Genomic DNA, 7,645 nt, shown 5'->3' with positions numbered 1-7,645 from the left:
AGATGGAGAGGAAGTAAGGGAAATAGGGAGGGAGATTAAAATAGGAAGGGGAAGAGAGAGAGAGAGAGAAATAAGGAAGGGGGAGTGGGAGAGAGAGAACGAGAGAGTTGTTTGTCTTCCATTAATCATCGAATGTGTATCTGGTATTGTTTTTCTGTCATGACAACAAAAAATAAGGAAATATAAGAGAAAGGGTGAGAGAGAGAGAAAGAGAAGAATTGGAGGAGGATAAGGGAGAGAAGAGAAGGTAGTAAAGAGAGAGAAAAACAAGAGGACTCTAAAAAGAGAGGAGGAAACGAGAAAAAAGAGACATGAAAAATGGAGAGGTAAAGATGGAAAATATGGTGAAAAGAGGAATGTGGGAGAGGTGGGATGAAGAATAAGAAGGAAACAGAGATGGAGAGAAGGAATTCTGCTATTAAACAGAGATGGAATCCGGGAACAAACATACCCAACATGGAACATAAACGAACACACCCAATTACCTACTCATGCAAGGAGAATGGAAATTTAATTGAAGTCGAAATATTTGGTATTGAGAACACCACCAAGAAACAAAACACACATGCTGTCCCCAACTGCAATACATCATTTTCCGTATTGTTTCTTGTTTATTTATTTATTTTTACAAGTCGAATACTGTTCATCGTAAAAGGAGGAAAAAGAAGAAGAAGAAGCATAGAAGAAAGAACAAAAAAGAGAAGAAGGAGAAAGAGGAGGAAAAGGAAAAGAGGAACAATAAAAAGAAGAAAAATAGGTGGAGAAAGAAATAGGAGGAGAAGAAGGAGAAAAGGAAGAAGACGAAGAAGGAGAAAGAGTATTAGGAAAAGACGAAGAAACTGTTACCCGATGAAATTTGAAACATCTTACGGAAATATCTTAAGGGACATGGGAATGCCCCTTAAAAAAAAAAAAAAAAAAAAAAAAAAAAATGTGAAAGCTTGAAAAAGGAAGGTAATGTATACGTAATATATGACTTATGATTTATATACTAGAAGTAGAGATGCATGACGGTGGAAGACACGAGATAACGTGAAGTGTAATTCCCCATTTCAAGTTAAGCTGGTTTTTATTACAGTCATTCAAAGATGTGGAATTTGAAGTGATTGCAGATACTCGGTATGCCAATTTGGTCAGCTCTCGTAGTGGTCACTGCACTCGCTTTGTACGCGGGAGACAACGGTTTGATTCCCGACGGGCTCAAGAAATTTGTACCGTGCAAATGACGACTGGAAATTAATAAAGACCTTTAGAAAAGTTATAAAAAATTCTAACGCATCATAGTAGAGCTAAATCCCCGGTGTGGTTGGGTATTTCGTATAAAAGTTGAAGTTATGGGTACAGAAACAATTATCTTGTATGTACTTGTATTTTGACGACATCAAAATCTGCCTGCTGCGAGCAATGTGTCCTTTGGCCCTTCATATTATGTCCTTTGGCCCTTCATGTTATGTTGTTATGTTCTCATGTCAGAGTTCATGAACTGTGTACATCGCGTTGTGAAAAGGAAAAGAGAGTTCATGATGTTCATGGTCTGTAGAGACTTTTCCTTACATACTCTGCTCTCCCTCCCCAAACACTCTTCTTACTCTCTTCCCTACTACCTACTCCTACACTCCTATTAGTCCCTACTCTTCCACCATAAAATTATAAAAAATTCTAACGCATCATAGTAGAGCTAAATCCCCGGTGTGGTTGGGTATTTCGTATAAAAGTTGAAGTTATGGGTACGGAAACAATCTTGTTTATCTTGTATGTACTTGTATTTTGACGACATCAAAATCTGCCTGCTTCGAGCAATGTGTCCTTTTGCCCTTCATATCATGTTCTTTTGCCCTTCATGTTATGTTGTTATGTTCTCATGTCAAAGTTCATGAACTGTGTACATCGCGTCGTGAAAAGGAAAAGAGAGTTCATGATGTTCATGGTCTGCAGGGACTTTTCCTTACATACTCTGCTCTCCCTCCCCACACACTATTCTTACTCTCTTCCCTACTACCTACTCCTACACTCCTATTAGTCCCTACTCTTCCACCACTCCTATTCCCTTAGTCCCTACGGGAAGGTCAAAGTTGTCAAATTTAAGAGTAAACAAAATATGGATAAGAAGAGACGGAAATGGAGGAGAGGAGAGGGAGGGAAGAGAGAGAGGGAATAAGGAAATGACAAGCGGAAAAACAGAGATGAAGAGGGCGAGATAGGAGAAGGGGTGAGGGAGACAGGTGTCACCAAACATGAAATACAATGTGCTGATAGTGCAGTGTAGGGATCTGTCATTTGGAACTTTTGAAGAAGGTTTGGTTATAAGGTGATATGGGAGCTAATCATGGGAATGGGAAAAAGGTTTTCCTTATAAGGTGATATGTGTTATTAGGGTGATATGTGTGTGATGTGCGTTATAGGGAATTTCAGATGAAGGTTTCCCTGTCTCTCCTCCCCTCTCTCTCTCTCCCTCTCTCTCTCTCTCTCTCCCTCTCTCTCTCTCCCTCCCTCCCTTTTTCTCTCTCTCTCCTTCTATCTAGAATAATCTAGATCTATTCATATCTTTCTTTTTCTCTCCCTCCCTTAACTTTCTCTCTTTCAAATAGCATCACTTTCAGTAAAGTTTTACTTAAACCTCTCAGACATTTCCTGCTTTGAAATCCCCCCATCCCTTGGCTTGAACTAGGGAAAAAAATCAATCTGTCTTTAAAGGTCAAAGATATTGAGTTTCAAAAATGCTATTGGACATTGGTTGTTCGTGTAGCCATCTAACACCTGGATGCAACTGATCTTCTCTCTTTCCTTCTTTCTTAAAATAACTTGAAGTCTACATACTGATATTTTTCCCTTTCTTGAAAGTGAAACATCCATTAAACTTGAGTGCAGGTGCAGGCTGTCTGTCCTTGGGTGTTCCAAATCTTCCAATTTTCAAACTGTGAGGAGATCAAGTGATTGTTTCAATCGCAAAACCAGTTCAGTATTGAGAAAAAAATGAGATCTTATCGAAACTACAAAGCAAAGGCATACTACATAACTTTTACCATAATTTTGTCAATTCCTAATTCGAAATGACACTTTGCGTAAGTGCAGATGCATGAAAAACGTTCAAAAAGAGACCAACATAGAGTTAAAATGAAACTGACACCGACATAAAGTTAACTTGAGACTGAGTAGACAACCTAAGGTGGTATCATATTGAAAAGAAAGATAATACCCATGTCACCAAACATGAAATACAATGTGCTGATAGTGCAGTGTAGGGATCTGTCATTTGGAACTTTTGAAGAAGGTTTGGTTATAAGGTGTGATATGGGAGCTAATCATGGGAATGGGAAAAAGGTTTTCCTTATAAGTAAGGTGATATGTGTTATTACGGTGATATGTGTGTGATGTGCGTTATAGGGAATTTCAGATAAAGGGTTTCCCTGGTCTGCTTCTTTTCCAATCCGGGTACATGTTATTCTGTGTTTCTGTGATACGTACAAAATGTGCATACATTTCCCCAAAAACTGTGAAAAGGTTCTCTCTCGTTACTTTATGCTTCACCAGAAATAATTCAGAATTTAATGGAACCAAACTGGAGGAATTGGAGGAAAATAGTTTTCTCTCCCTTTCTCTCTCCCCTTTCCTCCCCTTCCGGAACTCTACTGGAAGATCCTAGTGTTCTTTCTCTCTATCTCTCCCTCCCTCCCTCCCTTTCTCTCTCTCCCTCCCTTTCTCTCTCTCCTTCTATCTATCTATCTGTATCTTTCTTTTTCTCTCCCTTCCCTAACCTTCTCTCTTTCAAATAGTTCGCAATATGGGCTAAATGCTAAATGACTGAGGTGTGTCTGTAGCCCAAGCTAATCAATACAGACTACCCGTGCTTTAATCGTGCTATCAGTATCAGGTTACGAAGAAACATTGAGAGCATCACTTTCAGTAAAGTTTTAAACCTCTCAGACATTTCCTGCTTTGAAATCCCCCCATCCCTTGGCTTGAATTAGAGAAAAAATCAATCTGTCTTTAAAGGTCAAAGATATTGAGTTTCAAAAATGCTCAAGTCAGACTTTCTGTCTTCCTTCTCTCTTCGATTTCGGGACGATAAGACCATAGCAGTTACAGTTCCCTCTGTCAAACCTCTTAAAAAAAAAAATCTTGGTTTCAAGTAAATTTTCGCCAATCAGATGTTTTGATTGAAGGAACCTGTAACTACCAAGGTTTTATCGTCACGAAAGGGAAGAGAGAATTAAGACGGGATAGGAGAAAGCCAGCAGTTCCGAGAACGAACCCTATGTGTTTAGGATGAAATCCACTCCGACCCTAGCTCTTACAAGGTAGACACGCTATACTCAACTAGGCTGGCTGATGGGTTCTCAGTGTTCTCACTTTGTTTGTATAGATATCGGGATCAGAGAAGTATCAAGTTTGGCGTAAGAATTCTTTTAGAATAAGCTCCTGATCTCGGATTTTTGTATGTAGTCATCAATAGAGGGAATTAGGGATAGCACTTGTGTTTCAGTGTGAAAATCAAATTGGCCTGCTGCAGTGTAGGGATCTGTCATTTGGAACTTTTGAAGAAGGTTTGGTTATAAGGTGTGATATGGGAGCTAATCATGGGAATGGGAAAAAAGGTTTTCCTTATATGGTGATATGTGTTATTACGGTGATATGTGTGTGATGTGCGTTATAGGGAATTTCAGATAAAGGGTTTCCCTGGTCTGCTTGTTTTCCAATCCGAGTACATGGTATTCTGTGTTTCTGTGATGTGTACAAAATGTGCATACATTTCCCCAAAAACTGTGAAAAGGTTCTCTCTCGTTACTTTATGCTTCAAAAGAAATAATTCAGAATTTAGTGGAACCAAACTGGAGGAATTGGAGGAAAATAGTTTTCTCTCCCTTTCTCTCTCCCCTTTCCTCCCCTTCCGTAACTCTACTGGAAGATCCTAGTGTTCTTTCTCTCTCTCTCCCTCCCTTTCTCTCTCTCTCCCTCCCTCCCTTTCTCTCTCTCCTACTATCCATCTATCTATATCTTTCTTTTTCTCTCCCTCCCTTAACTTTCTCTCTTTCAAATAGTTCGCAATATGGACTTAATGCTAAATGAGTGAGGTGTGTCTGTAGCCCGAGCTAATCAATACAGACTACCCGTGTTGTACAAAATGTGCATACATTTCCCCAAAAACTGTGAAAAGGTTCTCTCTCGTTACTTTATGCTTCACCAGAAATAATTCAGAATTTAGTGGAACCAAACTGGAGGAATTGGAGGAAAATAGTTTTCTCGCCCTTTCTCTCTCCCCTTTCCTCCCCTTCCGGAACTCTACTGGAAGATCCTAGTGTTCTTTCTCTCTATCTCTCCCTCCCTCCCTTTCTCTCTCTCCTTCTATCTATCTATCTGTATCTTTCTTTTTCTCTCCCTTCCTTAACTTTCTCTCTTTCAAATAGTTCGCAATATGGGCTAAATGCTAAATGACTGAGGTGTGTCCGTAGAGCCCGAGCTAATCAATACAGACTACCCGTGCTTTAATCGTGCTATCAGTATCAGGTTACGAAGAAACATTGAGAGCATCACTTTCAGTAAAGTTTTACTTAAACCTCTCAGACATTTCCTGCTTTGAAATCCCCCCATCCCTTGGCTTGAACTAGGGAAAAAATCAATCTGTCTTTAAAGGTCAAAAATATTGAGTTTCAAAAATGCTATTGGACATTGGTTGTTCGTGTAGCCATCTAACACCTGGATGCAACTGATCTTCTTTCTTTCCTTCTTTCTTAAAATAACTTCAAGTCTACATACTGATATTTTTCCCTTTCTTGAAAGTGAAACATCCATTAAACTTGAGTGCAGGTGCAGGCTGTCTGTCCTTGGGTGTTCCAAATCTTCCAATTTTTAAACTGTGAGGAGATCAAGTGATTGTTTCAATCGCAAAACCAGTTCAGTATTGAGAAGAAAATGAGATCTTATCGAAACTACAAAGCAAAGGCATACTACATAACTTTTACCATAATTTTGTCAATTCCTAATTCGAAATGACACTTTGCGTAAGTGCAGATGCATGAAAAACGTCCAAAAAGAGACCAACATAGAGTTAAAATGAGACTGACACCGACATAAAGTTAACTTGAGACTGAGTAGACAACCTAAGGCCAGCCACTCAATATCAGGTAGACCTGACAGGTACACCTGATCAGGTCTACCACACCTGACAGGTACACCTGATCAGGTCTACCTGATACCTGGCAGTGAGTAGACGACCCTAGTAGATCCCGCGGATTTCATGGCCTCTGAGAGAATATCTAAACTACTCGTACATCAGTGAGACAATGCTAACGCGCGATTTGTTTATAATTTCCGCATGCACTTTGGACTTTTATTACCACTCAAAGTTGGGTGCAAAGGTCGGGGCTTTTAAGACATAAAACCCAGCAACAAGGAAGTATAAATAAAACATCAGGGAGGAGGAAATAAATTCAAATTAAAGTCACGTATTTTCTGAACACGGTGCACTCCGAAGAAGAAAACCCGTGTTTACGTTTTTATGTTATCGTTCGTATACTCTCTCGTCCTCGTATATTTACTACTTGGCTCTCTCCTTGTTGTTGTTGTTGTTGTTGTTGTTTTTTTTTCCCCCCCTTTTTTTCTAACTTTTCCTAGTTATTTATTTTTCTTATCCTAGACCTACCTCTAAGAAGGAAAGTGATGTTATCGGCTGATTTTATTATTATTTCTGAGCTGTTTCTTCCCCTGAAAAGTACCTAGTCAAACTTCTCCTGGTTCTCAATTATAAAATAGGTAGGAAATTGAGTAGACCTTGGTTATACTGCCAGTATTGGACTGAAAAGTCCCTTCACAAACGCAGTCTTAAGGTGTGTCCAAACATAGTTGACCGGTCGTCGCGTCGATTCACATCGATCAACGTTCGATATGACTCGATCTGTTGGAATGGTTATACCTCTCTTTTCTTTCTTTGGTTTCGCTAGGGAACTAACTGATATTGTTCAGTACTTAGTTCATTCATCATCATCATTGGTTAACAGCTGAGGGGCTGGTTTGCAGCAGTACGCCATGATTCTCGATCTTCTGCTTTCCTCTTCAGGTCGTAGTATGTTGTCACGTTCATTATTATGTAGGAATGTAGGGTATCCTCTTGTAACAATCGAGTTATCTAAGGATGTTGCGAGTAAGAACGGGTATGTGGAGCTTTCAAAGAATTCCACGGAATCTTAGGAGGTTTCGCTTGGAAAATGAATATTACTTGCCAGCTTGTCGAGATTTCTGATAATTCTCTTCTTTCAGGATGTAATTCCTGTGAATTCGTTCGTTTTTCTCTGTAGGTAAGTACAGGATTTTGTCTAGGGGGGGCCGAGAGTCCAAAGAGGGATGTAGTCGGAGTCTGGCCTACAGTAAAGGAGACAGTGAAGCTCGGAGAGGGAGGGGAGGGGGCTCGTCCCTCGTAACTACGGCCCTGGGTAGGTAGTATGTACTTACCCAAGGTATCACATCGGTATGCTTGATTTTTTGTTCAAAATGAAATTGACATTTTTTTCCTCTTCTTTTCTTGAATTTTTTATTTATAAAGAGGAGCAAATTTCAGGCGAAATAATGTGCCACGTTTTTTATTTCTCTCTTCTTCTCTTTCCACCCCTCTCTCTCTCTTCCTCTCTCTTTTCTTTCTCTCCTTCCCTTT

Source organism: Diaphorina citri, unplaced genomic scaffold, assembly GCF_000475195.1.
Source record: "Diaphorina citri unplaced genomic scaffold, Diaci psyllid genome assembly version 1.1 scaffold362, whole genome shotgun sequence".
NCBI lineage: Eukaryota > Metazoa > Arthropoda > Insecta > Hemiptera > Psyllidae > Diaphorina > Diaphorina citri.
Note: the sequence above shows the minus strand (reverse complement) of the source record.